The 18,921-nt window shown below is 48.3% G+C and overlaps 1 protein-coding gene across 2 annotated transcripts in view; it reads right to left on the bottom strand.

Annotated features, from left to right (window-relative positions):
* The window catches only part of ZBTB16 (zinc finger and BTB domain containing 16), a 183,116-nt gene that overhangs the window by 128,109 nt on the left and 36,086 nt on the right, over nucleotides 1–18,921 (bottom strand). The window lies entirely within an intron of this gene.

Genomic DNA, 18,921 nt, shown 5'->3' with positions numbered 1-18,921 from the left:
ACAAGAACCACACCTTTGGATTCCCGTACATCCGTTGTCTGGCATATAGTAAGGAGTCAGATGTGCTCACGCCCTTCCTGAAGCTTCTGGTGCATTTTCTAATAGCTGGAGGCAACAGGCTTTATTCTAACTTTTATGACAGCCATTTGAGTACTAGTTCGAACCCCAAGTTAAGAGCTAAGAAATGGATTAGGGTTCACCATTGTCTCCAAAAGAGCCAAACCTACCTAGTCAGTATTCAGTAAAATTCGGTAAATATTTGATGAATTAAGTGAGTTCAAGCCTCCTCTTCCTTGGAGACCCGGCTTTGAAACAGACGCACACGCACACACGCACACACACACACCACACAATACCCAATCACCCACTTAGGAGGCCCTGAGAGGTTTCCAAATGCCCAAATATCCATCTTCCGAGCAGAGGATTTCCGAAGGTCAGATTCCAACCTGAGAATGAGGAGAAGTTCCATCAAGCTGAAAAAGAAGACTGGACCATTTCAGGTCAGTGGCTCCCAGATGTTAATGTCGCGATCACTGCCCCCCCCCCCACAACATGCGCGCGCGCGCACACACACACGCTTCACCTAGAATGCCCATTAAACAGACTTAAGCACACTACTTCTTCCTTCCAGCACTTTCTGTCACCAATTTTAGCAAAACTTAGGGCTGGGAGTTAGAAGTAAATATTTTCTTGGCAAAAAAAAGAAAAAAAAAAAGAGCATGAAAACCCATCTCCAGTGTCTGTTTCCAAGGGCTCCAATCTCCTGATGAGTGGACAGGGTGGGGAGCAGAGGTGGCCTACAGCCCAACCCTCTGAACAAAAATGTGGAAGTCAACACACGAACACACGTGCGCACCCGGTGTGGCAATCCCTTCCACTCAGCAGGCGGACACCCCGCCTCTCTGTCCTTCTCCCCTCCCTCTCCCCGGGAAAGATAAATTAGTGGGCTGTCAGCAGAGGACAGCCAAAGCAGTTGTGTTTCTGTAAAGGGGCAGTGGAAGTGTCTTTGATTAATGAAACCTTAATACGGGGCTGTTAGACAGCCTCTCTTCAGCCACTGAAGGAAGACAGATCCCTTCAGACAGGGGAGAAAGTCCTGCCTCACACCCATGGCCCCAGGGCAAGCTGCCCTCAGCAAGCCCTGGGCCCTGTGGCTGGTGGGCCTGAGGACTCCTGCTCCCACCTCGAATGAGCTCCTCCTCTGGGAAGTGCTCGGGAAGGAATGTGTGGGACCCACGTCTCTCCCCCTAGAAGAATGCAGACTCTCTCGCCTTCTCACTAAAACCAACACCTGCCCGATGTGCTAAGAGTCCTCTTGAAGTCCCAACAATAGACATCAAAGCTGATGTTTGGAAGTTGAGATAACAAGGGAGTAAAAAAAAGGGGGGGGGGGACAACACTAACAAAGGTCTGTCTCACCTTTGACCTCTGGAGAGACAGACCCCCCCAAACACTTTAAACAGTGCTAGAGGACAGACACTCTCCCTGCTCTGGTCATATCCACACACAAAAGCAATGGTTCCTTTCTCTAGAAGGTCTTCCCCAGACTACAAAGCTTCAGCTCCTCAGGGGAGGGTAGAAAAATTAAAAGGACCTACAGGTTTGTACCCTTTCCCAACCTTCTCCTACCTCCACCCCCCCCCCATACCCGCCCACCAACAAAAGAAGGAAAAGAATGGAGGAAGGGAGGAAGCAGGGAGGAAAGCCATGCTCCTGACATCTTGACTTCTGTCTCTGTACTGATCTGCACGACTTCTTTGAAAATCAGCTCAGGACTGGAACATTCTAGGGAAAACACCTTAATCTCCCCTCCAGCTTCCATCCCATGTGTTGAAATGTAACGTAGGTTCTATTCCAGGAAAGAACTCCAGTAAGAACTGAAACAAACTTTTTTTTTTCTTTTGCAGACACTTCACGATGCTTTCTCTGGAGCACTAAGGCTTGGGTTCAGCAGCAAACACACAGATCAAGCAGGTGGGAGAACAGTGAGAAATTCTTCAAATATTTCAGACATTCAGAGGTCTAGAGCAGGACATTAAAAACCACCCATTTAAAATCTTTAAAAAAAAAAAAAAAAAAAAAAAAACCACCCATACACACTGAAGCCTCCTGTGGGTCCCTCCCCAGGCTGATTTCTCTCTCATCCCTCATTCTGAAGAAACTTCTCCCACCGATGTCCTACTTCAAGTCTCTATCCCTTATTCTGCCTTTCGACACACAGTCACTGGTCCCCTACTTTGTGGCAGACACCGTGCCAAGTGTGAAGGACACATTCTCCAGACATCATCTCCAATTAGACTGCCATGTTATTCTAGATGCTTAAGGGAAGAACTGTAGTATTTCTACTTATTTCCTGAAAATATGTCATGGAAATAGAAATAGCACTGTGTACTGAACCACCACCTGGAGGTTCTAAGAGCCCGTGGAATGACTTTTTCAGTAACAACTTCCTCCCCAGGATCTCTTCTACTAGTATATCAGCTTCAGAAAAAAAGGAAGGAGAGACACTTGGGTGGCCCAGTCGTTAAGTATCTACCTTCACCCCGGGTCATGATCCCAGGGTCCTGGGATCAAGCCCGCAGCAGGCTCCCTGCTCAGTGGGGAATCTGCTTCTCCCTCGCCCACTCCCCTGTGCTTGTGCTGTCTGTCCCTCTCTCTCTCTTTCTGTCAAATAAAAATATTATTTAAGAGGGGGAAAAAAAAAAAACAAAGAAAAGGTAGGAATTTGGCCGCCTCCTCTACTTAAAAACCGACTAATCTAGCCAATATCGATTCAACAACTTTTTGTTGAATGACTAACTGAACAAATAAATCCATAAACACAAGAATGAAGGCCAGGTTTTGGTGGAAAGACCAACTCTAGATGACTAAAGGCTATGCTTGCCCCTAACACCTCAAAAGATGTGGCTTGGAAAACGGAAAATCCCAGCCAGCTGCATTTAGGAAGAGGGAACAGAGGATGAGAGATCAAAATAGAAGGAAGGGGAACGCCGAAGGGTCATTTACAGAATGTATGTATTTTTTTAACCTCCTTTCCTGAACAAATCCCAAACTAGGGAACACTTCACAAGGGCAAAGACCATGACTATTTGTCCCATATCATCTCACTCAAAGCAAAACATTTTGTCAGATACTCAATAAACAGCTGTTGAATAAGCTGCTATGAACTCACCTCTGGCTGGGAAAAGGACAGGATGAGATGCACTTTCGATCAGGAATATCTGGAGATCAATGCTAGGAACTCTGGAATTCCTTCTTCCTTGGTTTTCTTCCTTTTCATCTTCCCCAAACCCCAACCAACAAGCAAGTCAATACCTCAACCAGATTTATGCACAACACACACCACGTTGGACCTCAAGGCCCCGAATGTCGAACACCCCTTTTGAAGGATGGACCAGTCTCAGAAGGGTGTAAGGGGGTGGGGTGGGGGGAACAGAGGAGAATTGATCTGGGTGGTAAATTACCTGTTGGTAAGTTACACATGCACTGCTCCAAGACGGTGCAGAATTCAAAGACAAGCGAAACAAAATGACAAGAGCTCAGTTCTCAAGCAACATGCTAAGAAGTAAGGTGAGCAATATGCAAAAGAATTTGTGCCCTAAGTCAGAAAAGAATTTGTGCCCATTGCTACTCTGAGAGGTAGCAATGAAGAATATGGAAACAGAGATAAGTTTTAGAGTTTTCATTGCAAGCAAGTCTTAAAGACTGGGTAGGACGAGTAGGAAGGGTGGGCTGAGAGGCTGCCTTCTACAGGCAGAGAACTCTTAAGACGAGTGTCTTCAGAATAGGGAAATCCTTGTGCTACAAGTATGTGCTAAAAGCATGAGAACAATGGTCGCCTTAGAGAGAAGGGGTCCTTGGAGGACTTCCTGACAGGGAAAAAAATCAACCTTTTAACATAACTCATTCTCTCCTCACTTCTTGCCCATCTCCTTCTATCACGCTCAGCTCTCTCTCTCTCTCTCTCTCAATACCTGGATACTCCCCCCAAATGCAAATTCTAAAATGGGACCACTAAAGGTTTTATATTATCCATTCTACAGATATCATGGTGACCTCTTCAAATTAAATACATTATTAAGACATTATAAGATAAAAAGGAACCACAGTTGGAACTACAGCACAAACGATCAACTCGGGAAAATATCTGCTATGCATTCAACAGATAAAGGATTTTTTATCCGCATTTTTTTCTTGAAACCTTTTAATTTAATGCATTTAATGCAAGTATAATTAACAATGTTATATTAGTTTCAGGTGTATAATATAATGATTTAACAAATCTATACATTTCTCAGTGCTCATCACTGTAAGTATATAATTTTTGTAAAGATTGTATTTATTTATTTGAGAGAGGACATGCAAGCACGAGCAGGAAGAGAGGAAGAGAATCTCAAACAGATTCCATGTGAAGCCCCACTCCGGGCTCGATCTCACGACCCTGAGATCAGGGCCTGAGCCAAAACCAAGAGCTGGACCTTTAACTGACTGAGCCACCCCAGGCAAAAACCGCTTTCTGTACTCATATAAGCCCCTTCATGCATTTCACCCATCTCCCTACCCACCTGCCCTCTGGCAACCAACAGCCTGTTCTCTAGAGTTAAGAGTCCAGTTTTTTTGTTTTTGTTTTGTCTTTTTCTTTGTTCATTTCTCAAATTCCACGTATGAGTGAAAGAAATCATAGGATACTGATCTTTCTCTGTCTCAACCATTTCAGCTCTATGCCTTCGAGGTCCATCCGTGTTGCTGCAAATGGCAAGATTTCATTCTCTTCTGCAGCCAAATAATACGGTGTTGCATATATGTCCATATCCCACATCCTCCTTATCCCTTCATCTATGGATGGACACTAGGGCTGCTTCCATATCTTGACTATTGTAAATAATGTTGCGATAAACACAGGCATGTATTTAATCTCTTCCAATTAGTGTTTCCATTTGCTTTGGGTAAAGAACTCATAGTGGAATTACTGGGTCATAGTGTAGCTCTATTTTTAGTTTTCTGAGGCACCTCCACACTGTTTTCCACAATGGTTGCACGACTTTGCATTCCCCCTGATAGTGCACAAGGGCTCCCTTTTCTCTGTATCTTCAATAACACTTGCTCTGTCTTCAAGAGGTAAAAGATTAATATTTCTGACTCAGATAAAAAGAGAATCATGGGCATCTTGTTGATGCAACTGGTTAAGTGTCCGACTACTAGTGTCAGCTCAGGTCCTGATCTCAGGGTTGTGAGATTGAGCCCCATGGGAGGCTACACACTCAGCACGGAGTCTGCTCGAGTTTCTCTCTTCCTCTCCCTTTGGCTGCTGCCTGCCCCCCACCAGCTCGCTCTTTTGCTCTCTCTCTCTCTCTCAAATAACTACATAAATCTTTTTTAAAAAGAATCAATATATGTGTAAGGAAGAGACAAAAACCCAAAAGAAAAGCATGCAAAATGTTTTAAATATTTGATGTAGCCAAGTTTATCCATCTTTTCCCCCATATACTTTGGGTTTTGTATATAACTTTTCAAAAATATATATGACATTATTCAAAATGTATATTTCTACACACATGCACCCAAGAAAACACATCTGACAAGTGCTCATAAGAAGTAAGTTCATTCTTTCCTGAAGTGGGTCTAGAAGTCTCAAAAAAGAACAGAGTCAGGGTAAAAAGGGAAGAGGAAAAATGTGTATCTAAAGTAGCCAACAAAAACTCCAGAGATAAATAAATTCAGCATCCTGGCATCTGTGGACTCTTGAAAACCTAGACTTCGGATTAGATTAACTAGGACGGCGACCCATCACAAACCAAGAGCATGGGGAGAAAGGGACAGGAGAACTTGGGTTGAAACTCTGTCAAAACAAAAGTGTCAGAATAGCTTGTGTAGAATAATTCCCAGAGGAATTCTCAGCCCTTCATGGGACTCGGTGGTCTCTATATCTCATTCATAATGTTTGCTTTGGCCGAGGTTCCAAACCACAAAAACGTCTGTACAAAAGGAAGCAACTGATGTCAATGAAATCATTCTGGAAACTTCTCACATATTCAGAGTAATTTCATGAAAGGACAATGCACTTAATGTGGCTCACTGGAAGGACAGTCCTGTGGTTAGCAGAACTGGCCGGCTGTGCTCCCTCCCTGTTGGTGTGTAAGTACATGGGGGGGGGGAGGCAAGAAATAAAGGGGTTGCTCAGAGAAGGAGCGGAGGAGAGATAAACCATTTCAGGAGCACAGCCAATTACGCAGGTTGGTTTTAATTTTGAAACTAGTGCTTAAATACCAATGGTATTGCCTTCAGCTCTCTGGAAACTACAGTGTAATTAGGTTCACTCAACTTAACTTAAAACATGTCCAGTCATTAAAATTTTTCTTCATCCAGCCAAGTTATTACACACACACACACACACACACACACACACTCTCTCTCTCTCTCTCTCAGATCTCTAAGCCAAAAGTACATCAAGTCCCCAAGAAACAATACAAACATGTCACTGCTTTTCAGAAACCATGCTCGTGTTTCGTGACCTTCCTTAAAGATAATGTTCTCACGATTAATTAATTTATGAATAGTTCCCCCCCACAACATGCACAACAGGTTCCATGCAAATTCTTGAGCTTTTAAATTATACTGTTAATGAAAGCAAATAAAGGCAGTTAAAAGGCAATTTGCTCAATTGGTGTTAATATTTAAGCACAGCATGTGTAAAAACAAGATCACAGAATTCAGTTTTTACCAAGAAAACTTTAACCCAACTTCATTTCCAAAAGATCAGATGCGTTGCCGAAAACCTTTTTTTTCCCCTACCCTTCAGCATCAGGTAATGAGGCTTTTTATTAAGTAAATATTTCACATTAACCTCATCAGTTTCTATCACTTAGAAATTCCAATCTATAAAATCAAATCAGCTTAATCATGTTTAGATTAGATCCTGCATCCCGAAGGCAAACTAAATTGTTTATATCTTCCCTCTCCTTGGCACACTGGAGCACCAAGATTCCAAGGTGTGAGAATAATAGGAAGGTTTCCGCCTCCTCCCTGTTCCTGTGCTCTCCCCTGACGCCGGACCCTTATTCCTAGAACCTGCAGCAGCAAGAACGGCACGTCAGTCTTTGCATCTCGGGCAGCTCTTTTTACAAGAGCTCACACGAAAGCCCGACAAGGGCAGCTGTGGTGGCTTTGCCTGGAGTGCGCCCAGACTCCCCTACAAAAATGCCAAACTATCCAGAGGTCAGATCAGTAATGCATGACTACCCTCTGGGAACCCCAGGTTACGGCGCTTTGGGGGGGTTCTGCACACCGGTTACAGCAGACCACCACTCACTTTACGCCCAACTGTCTAGCTTTGCATCTGGGTGAAGTACCTCAAGTCTCCCAGAAAGTCTGAGCTCCTCGAAGGAGAGGAAAATGGGCAGAGGGAACACAGAGAAGAGGGTCAGCCTCTCCGGGTCGCTGAAGGTCCCCACCCAGAGGTCTAGGCACCCTGCAGACACACACATGTCATTCTCCCACATTCTTCCTAGCCTTCTCTGGGAGTCTAGTGCCCTCTGAACATAGCGTTTCAAAGCAGTACGGTTTTCCATTATGATGCTGAAGGTCTTTAAAGTACTTGAATTACTAGGCTTCCTCCACAAGTCCTCACAGGACCCCCCCACCAGCTCCTTCTCCCCCAGTCCTGGCTCTTCTAACATGCCTCAGTTTCCCTCACTGCTCTGCCCAGCCACACAACCATGAAGCCCAACCATGAAGCCCATGCTTTCCCTCCACCAACCAGGCTGCCTGTGAGAACCAAGCCCCCTGAGAGACCCAGCCGGAAGTGCACCTGGCCAGCTCCACACAGCGAGCTCCAGCCCTGCATGCACTCAGGAGCCCACCGGCAGAACAGCCTTCTGTCCAAATTCCAGGGCTCCATCTCTCCCCTCCCCCTCCTTTCCTTTCCTCCCTCCCCCACCCTCAAGCCTGCTTATCCCCAAACCATTTCTATTCGATTAAGGGGACTGGCTGCGGCTAGGATGTTTACATTAGGCTCACTTCCAGGCCATAACCCGTCCTGAGGGAACACATTCCTGATCGGGGCAATGGAAAAAACTATGCAAAACATCTGGGCCTCTCTGTGCTCCCAACTCTGGCCTTGGGGAACTCCATCAACCTCTAGGTCGCTCCAAGAGTGAGCAGCATGAGGGCTCGAGGGGCGGGGCAAGGCTCCGAGGCTCAGGAACGCCAGGGAAAGCTGCGGAGATTTTCAGGCAAGGCCAAAGATGTCGTACCTCAAAGCTTAAAGAACCAACCATCCTCAGCACAGACCAGATCTTGCTTCAAGGGAACCAGGACTTCCCAGAAGGCCAGTTCAGCACTGAGACAAAGTACCTTAGCTGACTGCCCCATGCAAATGGAAAGCTACTAAAAGACCAAAGTGGGTTCCACTAGAAGAAACAGACAGACATCCCCATACTGCGGACACACCCCATACTCTCCCTTTCGGCCTCTTGACTCCTCCCGGGGCCTCCCCTCCCACAGGGCCCGGTCCCTCATCCATGAAGACTTGGGTCAGGGCAACAAATGCACCCCAGTCCCAGCCCCAAAATGAGACTGACCCTACCAAAGAAGCAGAACCATCGTCTGGTGAAGCCAAGTCTGGCCAGGGGCCCTTGTCTGCCCATCAGCACCAAAGCCAGTCTATCCCAACAGCCACAGGGAAAATCCACGAAGCCATTAAGAGCACAGGCTAAGCAATTAGACAGACGTGGGTTTGATTTCCAGCCATCCAACTTAAAAGCCTGGGCTAACTATCCAACCCCTTTGAACTTCTGTGTGCAAATGAGGTTTCTCGTCTGTGACACCAGGATGCCAAAGGCCCACGGTGGGGACAGAACGAGAGAGGGGACGTGTACCAACCCCGTGTACCAACCCGGAGCTCAGAGGCTGCCATCCCATAAGGGAGCCTTAAGGGAGCCAGCCCAGGAGAGGGGGGCATTAACCACTCCCATCTCCTCAGCCCCTACGGGCAATTTCCCAAGAGCTCAGGTGTCTCGGGGAGGGCTGAGTGGGAAGGAGAAGGAGGGAGAAGGAAGGAGACCAGCTCAAAATTTCACCAGGATGTTCAAGACAGTGAGTTGTTCCAGAACAAGGAAGCAGACAGCTATGACTAAGGAGAGACCCACGAACAAGCACATGGACACCACTCCCCCTCGAAAACTCAGAGGCGATGACTGCTTCTGTAAGCACAGAAACGGCCTGGTGGATTCACATTGGGCTTTTTTCTAAAAAGGAGAAGGACCAGAAAAAAAGATTCCTAAGATGCTGGAGATGATCGGTGTTCCAGTTCGGGGGGCCCCCCGAGGTCCGGGAGCCGTGTTCTGATGGCTGCAAATATTTTGTTCACTCAGCCGCTCTGCGAGCTCTCTGTTGTCAGGGCCAGGGATCTCTGCGATCGAAGGCACCAAAAGACCATCTGGGCTGCCGTCTTCCACACAGAAGTTTAACTAGCTCGATGAATGAACGTAGGAATTAATGAATGACGAGGCCGTATGGTCACCGGCGGCAAACCCTCCCCGCGCCTCCTACAATGAATGCTTCCTGAGTAGGAGCCCACAGGAATAATAAGGATGGTGGGAGGGGGAGAGGGATCCCATTACAAGGCAGACGTCAAAACAAAACCAAACCTAGTCCCCCATCTCCCACCACGTTCCTGAGTCACAACAGGTTCATTTGAAAACCTCTGCCCCCAAAAAGGACTCAAACAAAATCAAAACCAAAAACCCTGTCCTACCACTCACGACCTCCGGCCCTCCTGGGCTAGCACAGTTCCTCCTAGAGAAACATCCATCTCTAAGGGCATTTTTACCCACGAATCACAGACTTAAGAGCATATATTTCTCCTGAGATGCTTGTGCACACACCCATGTCACAGGCTGGCGAAAAGTCGGGGTTCCACGCGCAGCCGCAAGGAAAAGGGACAGTCTTTTAATCGCTTCTCATCATTACACAATTGTTCTCCAGGGGTGGGAATTTTTAGCAGTCACGTTGGTAGACTCAAAAGTCATGTTCTTTGGAGACGAGACACCATGGGAGAGAGGATCCCTTTGAAGCAACCTGCACCGCACAGAGAAGCCCTTGGCAGAGCTGCCGGATGTGTTCACGCCAAACAACTGAGTGTTTCATGGCCCAGGAGGCCAGAGCAGGAGGAAACAGGGTTCATCGGAGAGAGCTAAAGGAGATCTAAACACAGAATGTTTCTCAGTGCACGCTGCAAGGTCCCCAAGGTCTTCAGTGGACAGCATCGGAACCAAAATACGAGGAACACACAAGCCGACTTCGAGGCAAGTAAGGGAGTCCCATGATTCCCAAGGTCCCTTCCAGGACCCAGGTCATAGCCCAACACAGAAGATCCAAGAAGGCATGACAAGAACAGGGAAGCGGATCTCACTCAGGCACTAACCCTCACTGGCGGGGAAGCTACGGGCAAAGACACTGACCCGTCCGGGGCTCCATCCCATTAGTTACAAAATCGAAGCGATGGTCAGGCCCTCTTCCACCTGCTGGCTGGGATCAGCGTAGCTGGTCACAGAACTGTCTTTCATGGTGGCACGAGGACTCATACCCCTCCCCAAGCCCAAGTGGTGCAGAACATAAAGCCTGACGACAGGACTGAGCCTTCGAAAACCCATCCCGTGGGGACTGGGCGAGGAGAGCTGCTGTGCAGGGTCAGCTTCTGGGGTCTGAGAAACCTCCCAAAGAAAAGCAGACAAACCCAAGACGTGGGCAATTCACAACATTGTGGGCCCCAGGAAGGGGATAAGAACAGAAGAGAAAGAGCTGGAGATCTTTTCAGCCGAAAAAGAGATGATGGTGAAATCGTCGTTCCCGGAACCAACGTGAGCAGGCTTCTCCTACTGAAACCAACGTGAGCAGGCTTCTCCTACTGAAACATCCGAAGGAAACCAGAGTTAAGCCCTAGGATTTTCTCTTCTTTTCCATTTTCCTATGTAATGCGCCATAGATTTTTTTAAAGGCGACAAGAGTTGGGTCTTTCCATGACCCCAAAAGAAAATAAATAAAGCCACCTCCTCTTCACAGAAGTGACATTTCAGAAAGGAGGGGTCGCCCTATCACTATTGAGAGTAGAAAGAGGAGGCAGACAGGCCATCAAGACCGGCGTCTTCCTCCTCACAACGCTCGGCTGCTAAAGGTTAATACAGATTGGAGGGGTGGTGGGTGGAGGCAGAGAGGAGTGGGGGGGGAATAGGAAAACATTATGCAATATTAGAATGCTACTTTTATTTTAAAAGCCATCATGTGTAAAGCATTAGTGTTTTTGAAATTGCATTCTTGAGTTAATTAAATGGACAATCTTTTATACATAAAAGTGAAAGAAAGCAATTAAAAGCTAAATGAAGAAAAACTGCCTTCCCCTAGTGATTAGGGCTACCCCAGTCCCTTTGCGCTAACACGGAGCAAAGACAAAGAGCTCCCCAGCCCCACGGTCCAAATGTCTCTTTTATGGCCCCTGCGGTGACAGTTGGAGAAGTATCTGTCTTCCTCCTAAGTTTACCTAGGAGACCCTCCGGCTGGGAGAAGGGAAGAACCTCATTTAAGCCCAGTTTATAAACAAGGAACTCAGACAGTGGCAGCTCTCCGCCTCGCCTGAAACCGAAAGAGATAACCACACCTCTTTTTTTGTCACTACCACCAAAACCCAGCCACACCCAGGGTCCCACCCAAGAGGATGAAATTCTGACTTTGGGGCCGTCCAGCCAGGCTCAGCTCCCAGGCTTGTCGCAAGAATCAGGGAAGCGTTGGGGTGCCTGGGTGGCTCGGTGGGTGAGGCCCCTGCCTTCGGCTCAGGTCATGATCTCAGGTCCTGGTAATGAGTCCCACATCGGGCTCTCTGCTCCATGGGGAGCCTGCTTCCTCCTCTCTCTGCCTGTGATCTGCCTACTTGTGATCTCTGTCTCTCTGTCAAATAAATAAAATTAAAAAAAAAATAAAAAAGAATCAGGGATGCACATTCAGATTACAAGAGAAACGAAGGCTAGACTTCGGGAGAAGCTCCTCGAGGGCCCGCTGTGTCCACGCAGCAGGTGCCAAAACACCGATGGGTCTAAGTTCTTACAAACGCATCTTCCGCAGGCGGGGGGGGGGGGGGGTACGGCTGTGGGAAACGTCGCTGGATCACCTGGCCAACCCGGTCAGGAAGAGAAGCGAGTGTGGTTAACGGTGTGATAACCAACCCTGATCTCAGACAGAAATTACAAACTCCCCTTCCCATGCCCCAAGGGACTCGATCCTCTTACTCAAAGAGTTTGAGGTTACTCTGGGGCCCCTACAAGAACGCCCCATGGATAAGAGGCGTGACTTTCCTTTTCTGTGACAGCCAGAAGAAAAGCATGAATTTGTCAATGTCCATTCTATAGGTGATTGTCCAGGGAACCCACGAAGCAGAAGCTAGAAAGACGGTCTCTGTTTTGGAAGATGGGTGGGCCAAGCCCCATGGTGAGTTGCTCCCAGGGACCAGGCCTGCCGGTGCCCAGGCCACAAGAGCTCCTACCTCCTGGGTTCTGGGAAGTGCATCCCCTTCGCTGAATCGGACAGTCATAACCAGAGAGTTTCTGGAGAATGCTCAGCAAACCGTAACAAAACCACAGCGAGGCTCTCTCCTGGCCTGGCTCAACCTCTGCCCCAGAAACACCGAGCCTCCGAGGAATGGGGCTGACAGGGGCTGTTCTGGGCTACTTTCCTTTACCCTTCCTGCTGTGAAATAGGGGGTAGAAGGGAAGAAAAGGCAAAGTAGTGATGGGAGGGCCTGGAGGGGTGCTGGGTGTCTTTCTCCAGCTAGCAGGCAACATCTGTAGGCTGGCATAAGTGTGCTGGTCACTGACAAAGCTGTGGGAAACGACTGCCTATCCTGCCTGCTTCCATCCTTTCTGCCTTGAAAGTAGGAACTCTAATGGGGCAGAAGATAGAACATGGTTCGTTCCAAGTCGTCTCTGCACGCTCAACCGGGGATCCAACAAATCTAACCCTCGACATGATCCGAATGCATCATTGTGGGACAGGGCCCCCCCACGCTGCTGCAGAGGTCCCTGATCTGGCTTCAGCTCCCTTCCGGAACCTTCCCTCGGCAAGCGTTCCAACCTGACACCTTGACCAAAATGCTGGGGAAGGAAGGATAAGGAGGAAGAGGAGAAAACTGGTGTGGACATCCCACAAATTCGATTATTCAGCCCACACACAAGAAAGATTTATTTGTTACATTTCTCTTTGATTCCTTGGGCTCCAAACCCACATGCCGGTGTCGGGAAGGGGTGTTAAACAAGCCACCGAAACGAAGCTCCTTTGTGCACCCCACCACAGGCCCCCGCACCTCCCTTTGAGATAGGAAGTCGGGTATCACGGGCTCCGGCAAACCCGCCTCCCGCTGTTCCGCGGTCGAGCTCACCTCGGGCCCCTGCTCATGAAAGGAATCCAGGACGGGTTAAACGTTACCTCTGATCTCCACCCTGCATCTCCTAAAACCATCTGATAAGCGCTACAGAAAACATCCTGTGTACAGAGGTTTAGATGCTGACACAGGGTGGGGGAGCTCCAACGACATGGGGGCCACAAGGAGTTAATCCCCCGAGAGATAGGGGCCCGCTCTCTGGAAGGTTCAGAGAAAGCAAAGGGAAGAAAGATTCCACCAGCTCTTACATGTGGTTACTGAAACACCAAACCAAGTAGCGACGTCGATGTCCCAAAGTTTATTAAAAAAAAAAAAACAAAAAAACCCTCTTTAGTCCTAGCAGACCGAACACACTAAAAAAAAAAATAGTATATTTCAGCAGACTGCTCAGCCAACCGAGGCCTGGTGCAGTCCCCGCCCTCTGCGCCCATCACCCAGTGAATGGCCCTCCGGTCTGAGGCTGGGGGGTGAGGGGTCTGCCCCCTGCATTCCAGCCATTACCGCATTTCCCTCCCGACACAACCCGGTCTTCTCCCTCCTTCCTTCCATACAGGACCTGGCCTAACGGCAGGACAATGCTCTCGGTGACCTCAAGGCTCTCTGGGCCCGCACGTGGTAACCTCCACAATCACGTCGTTACAGCTCAAAGCGGGAGTAATTACCAACGCAGCCAAGCACCATTCTACATGAGTAAGACAGTGCCTCCCCTTTCAGCATCACTAATACTGTAATGTTCGCCTTCAGATGAAGTCCTTTAATGCTCCCAGCAGCTGAGAGGATCAAGACAGAATGATCTGAACGGCAGCCACATTTGGGTGGCTGGGTTAACGCAGGCACATGCCAAGTAAGGACATCGGCGGACACTTCTGTCCCCATCGGACACTCAGGAGGCACTGGGGGCTGTGATCAACGTCAGGAAGCAAAGCCTTCGAGCCCAAAAAGGAAACTGCTAGAAAAGCTCCAGGACAGGTCTTGTTTTCTGGAATGCCCTTAGGGCCTCCTGCCCATAAAATTCTCCAGGCACTTAATAAATAATTGACTGTTCCTCCCCTGGCTAAACCACACCTCAGGGGTACAGGACCCACCCCGGGGCTAGCGGCAAACACCATCCCTCTTCCTACACCTGCCAGAATCATCCTAGAAACACCGGCCCAAGCCTTTTCCAACTGGTTCATGTCCAGAAAGGCTGGGGGCGGGGGGACTGACTTACCTAGAAGAAAGAAAAATTTGAACAACTGATTCCACCTTTTCCCTCTAACCACTCCTCTGCAGCTGTGATGGATGAGAAGAGTGATGACGAATGACAAACCTTTCTCCTACAAGCCCCAGAGTGAAAAATTCACCAAGGATCCCAAGGACGGTCCACGCATAAAAAAGGCAAGAGCATGTTAGGAATCGGAGCGCAGCAGAGCCTCAAACCCCAGGGAGACTCAAACCCAAACTTGGCTGCCAACAACTCACCTTATACCTTATTGCCACAATGAGAAAGCGTTCCCAAAGCATTTTTTAAGGACTTTTTTTTTCCCCCTGGAAAGGGAAATTACAACCAAGAGCAAGTCTGCAGGGGGCAAGCAGCTGAGGCCCAGGCCGCAGAGGTCCATGAAGGAGGACACCCCAGCCATCACTAATGTGTGCCAAACCCCAACATCCCAACATGCCGGACGAGCCGCACAACAGAGCTGGGCACAGACCACCCAACCAAAAACGAGAAACAAACAAACATTCCCTCATGCTGAGGGCCAAATGGCAAGGGAAAAACAGATGTTGTTGAGGGCTTCTATTCCCTACAGCAGCCCCTGATTTCATGAGGGAGAGAAACCAAAAACCCCTTGGTAAGAAGCCTTACCTTCCCCCTCCCCAGCTGGGGTGCCACAACTCCTTTATCACCACCACGAGGGACACAAACATGAGCCTCAGATGTATGAATGCATCCCTGTTGTGTGCGGTGACACGAAAAATACAAAGAAATAAAACCAGGTCCTCTGCTCTCAAGAAGAAAAAGGGGAATGAGGGGACTGGCATTCACTGGGCACTGTAGGAATAGCAAGGAGATCTGTGTTTGTTTTTTCCTTTGATCCGCACAAGAACCCTACACCCCCATTTTAGAGGAACCTCAGAAAGTGTAAGCAATGTAAGGACACAATTTAAGAAGTGCCTCAGCTCTCAATCTAGGTCTGTCTTGACGCCAGAACTCAGGAGCGTTTTTTTTTTTGTTTTTTGTTTTTTGTTTTTTTTTTTTTTGAGTGTGTGGGTGCCTGCGCAAGCAAGCTGGGAGAGGGGTGGGATGAGAAAGAGAGACAGAATCACAAGCAGACTCCCCGCTGAGCCTGGAGCCCCACGGGAGACTCGATCCCTCGACCCCGAGATCACAACCTGAGCCAACACCAAGAGTCAAGACACTGAACTGACCGAGCCACCCAGGCGCCCCAAGAACTCAGGACCTTTTCTACCATCACATATCATGGTGCTCTCAAGTCCCCACTGAATCCCTCAAATAAATCCAGTATAATAGACAAGCCGTCTAGGAAAACATGCCCGAACGGCCCCAAGGACGGCAAATGCTGAGCTGGAGACTGTAGAAAGAGATGGATCGTAAGTGAGTGAATATTCCAAATCCCTTTATAGGAGGTGGTAACCATCCAAAAACCAAAGCAAAACAAAAAACAGATTGTAACATTGTCCTATGGGTGCCTCAGGACCCAAGATGCCGGCCAGCTCACAAGACAACCTCCCTCTAACAACTCTGGGGTCTCCCACCATCCCAGGGGGCTTTCTGGAGTCCCGAGCCAGCATTAGGTTTTGTGAAAGCAGGAAATGCCAGATCTCTCAAAGCTAGGAATCTGACAGCCGCTGTCTGGCCTAAGTTTATAATTATCCCAGCCTTATAAAAGGTTAATCATTTCGTAAAGCTAGATGCACCATATCTCACAAAACTGTGTCAGAAAGGTCAGAGTCACTGCACTTCTCAGCCCTGCTTGATGATTAAAAATCTCCCAGAAAACTAAAATAACAGGCAGGGTCCTAGGTCAGTTTCACCCTTTCGCATCTGAGGCGGAGTAAACTCCAGCGGGGGGAGACCAGCTTGCCTATGCCCCCGAACGCGGACCTGAATCCATGACCGTACTCCCCTGACAAGCAGAATGAAATGCTTGCTCCAGCCCGTCTCAGCCTAAATACTTTTGTCATCCAGCTGGGCCATGACTACAAAGGCTGAATACACATCAAATATGGATGTACTAACCTCCTCCAAACAAGTCAACGGTCATGCCTACCGTACACTTGACCCCTGAAAGCCACGGCTTTGAACTGTGCGGGTCCACTCATACTCAGATTTTTTTTTATAGTGCAGGTGTTTTCTCTTCCTTAAGATCTCCTTAATAATAGTTTCTCTTCTCTAGCTGATTTTACTGCAAGAACACAGTATGTAATGTACACATGACATATAAAATGTGTGTTAATTAACTGTCGATGTTATCGGTAAGGCTTCCGGTCAACAGTCGGCTATTAGTGGTTACTCTGGGGGACAGGGGAGTCAAAAGTTCTCTGGATTTTTGACTGCATGGAGTACAGGGTAAGGGATGTGGTGTCCCTCTCCTCTCCGTTGTTCAGAGGCCAACTGCCTTACCGAGGAATAAGGCACAGGAGGTGGCGGGGAAACAAGTTTTGCCTTGAATCCAGCCACGTGCACACAGCTTCGGCATCCCTCGGTTGGGACTGCTACGCTCAGCTCATCAAGCCCTCCTTCCAGCTACTTCCATCCAATGTTAGGTCTCCTTGGGCTGAACACGACCAGGGAGAGAGAGATAGATAAGCCACCTACCCATCACATGGAAAAGAGAAAGGAAAGCAACATTTTGCCACTTCCGATTAAGGAAAACCTGACAGTCTGGGTTTAAAAACACAGTGATGCAAGTCAGGTCTTAGAATATATTAGTGTCATGAAGAAATCATCTCTCCAGTACAGGGCAACAGGGCAGCAGCACCCGACAAGGGGGCTCGTGCTGCTTCCTAAACCTGCAACTCGCTTTTGGGCAAAACAAAGCACAACTGTTAATGCGTGAGCCCATCTGATGTCACAAACACCAACCGGGGTGGAGATCGTGGAGTAATTCTTAGAAAGGTGCAGGGGCGCTGGGAGGGTGTGTGCCACTGGCACCCCCCAAGGACACCAACCCAATACATGTGTCACACCCTGACATCCAAACACGTTTGAAAATTGTTTCATACCACTGCATCCCAAGGGCATGCAAAGACGTCCTATCAAGGATGCTCTTTTCCAAAATGGAAGCCAAGGAAAGAGCATCCAAGGTAGCCTCTAGGTTGTGTCCAAAGCGGACTGCCCCACACACCCTCACCGTCCAACACACACACACACACACACACACACACACACACACACGGTTTCACTGAGTGGACACTGCATGGCTCTAAGAACCACTGACTCATCAGTAGGCGGGGTCTCAGGACAATAGTACCATCCCTTAGTTAAAATAAAACCCTCCTGGAGACTTTAGGTTAAAATGTTCATTTACCAACAGCTAGAGCTAGGTTTCTTGTTGCCTTTGTTGCAGTTCTTAGAAAAGCCATCTACCAGGGACGATCCGGAGAACAAAACTGGTATAAGCCAGGTAGCCAAATAAGAGAGGAACCTCAACAGCGCCGACACTTCCTTATTATAAGCTACACTCGTCCTTTTAACTGACCACATCATAGGCGTTATAAAACAGATTTATGATACGTCTGTTGGGGGCCTCTCTGTCCCCCTCCCTCTTTCCAGCGGGGGCTGGGGGGGTGGGGGTGGGGATCCGAGGCCGTGAGACCACTGTGTAGAAGTGCAATTCCATACTTAGGAAAGTAAAATCAATATCTGTTGTAGCACTTCTCTCTCTCCCCAGTAAGATCATGGTTGTTTTAGGAGGATACAAGCTTCTGAAATGCAGCCTTAACAAACAGAACATTGCTCAACTGTTCCAGAGGCAGGTGTCATAAACAAGCAGCCACATGGCAAACATATTGATTTCCCAGTCCTTATCTCTCAGCAACCAGTGCTCAGTTACCAGGCTACTTTAATATGTAATTTACTGCAGGCAAAGGGGAGCAGGACCCAGGATGTCTGGAATATTTACTGTAGAATTCAGCCGCAGTGGAGGCTTCCCAAGAGCCGCTGAGACGTGCAAGCAAATGGGAAGAATTCTGGGCTGGGAACCCGAGAACGGTCATTAGCATTTCCAAACTGTTGAACCCCACCCCTCTCGCCCGCCGGAGCCCAGAACCCGTTCTCCTGGCACTAATGATCTTCAGCAGATCTGTTTTCGCCATGGAAATCCGGCTTGCCACCACTTCTTAAAGGCAGATGTCTCGCGGCCGCCGAGACACTACAGGAAAGTCACCTCCATCTAGGACGTGGGTTCACCGGGACTCCTCGCTGGCTTCTCAACCTACCCAACCCAAGACAGAAATAAAGAGGACGGGGAGGGGGTTTAAGATTTCAAAAG

The sequence above is a fragment of the Mustela nivalis genome, assembly GCF_964662115.1.
Source record: "Mustela nivalis genome assembly, chromosome: 9".
NCBI lineage: Eukaryota > Metazoa > Chordata > Mammalia > Carnivora > Mustelidae > Mustela > Mustela nivalis.
The sequence above is the reverse complement of the archived record's forward strand: the minus strand, read 5'-3'. Positions and strand labels throughout refer to the sequence as shown.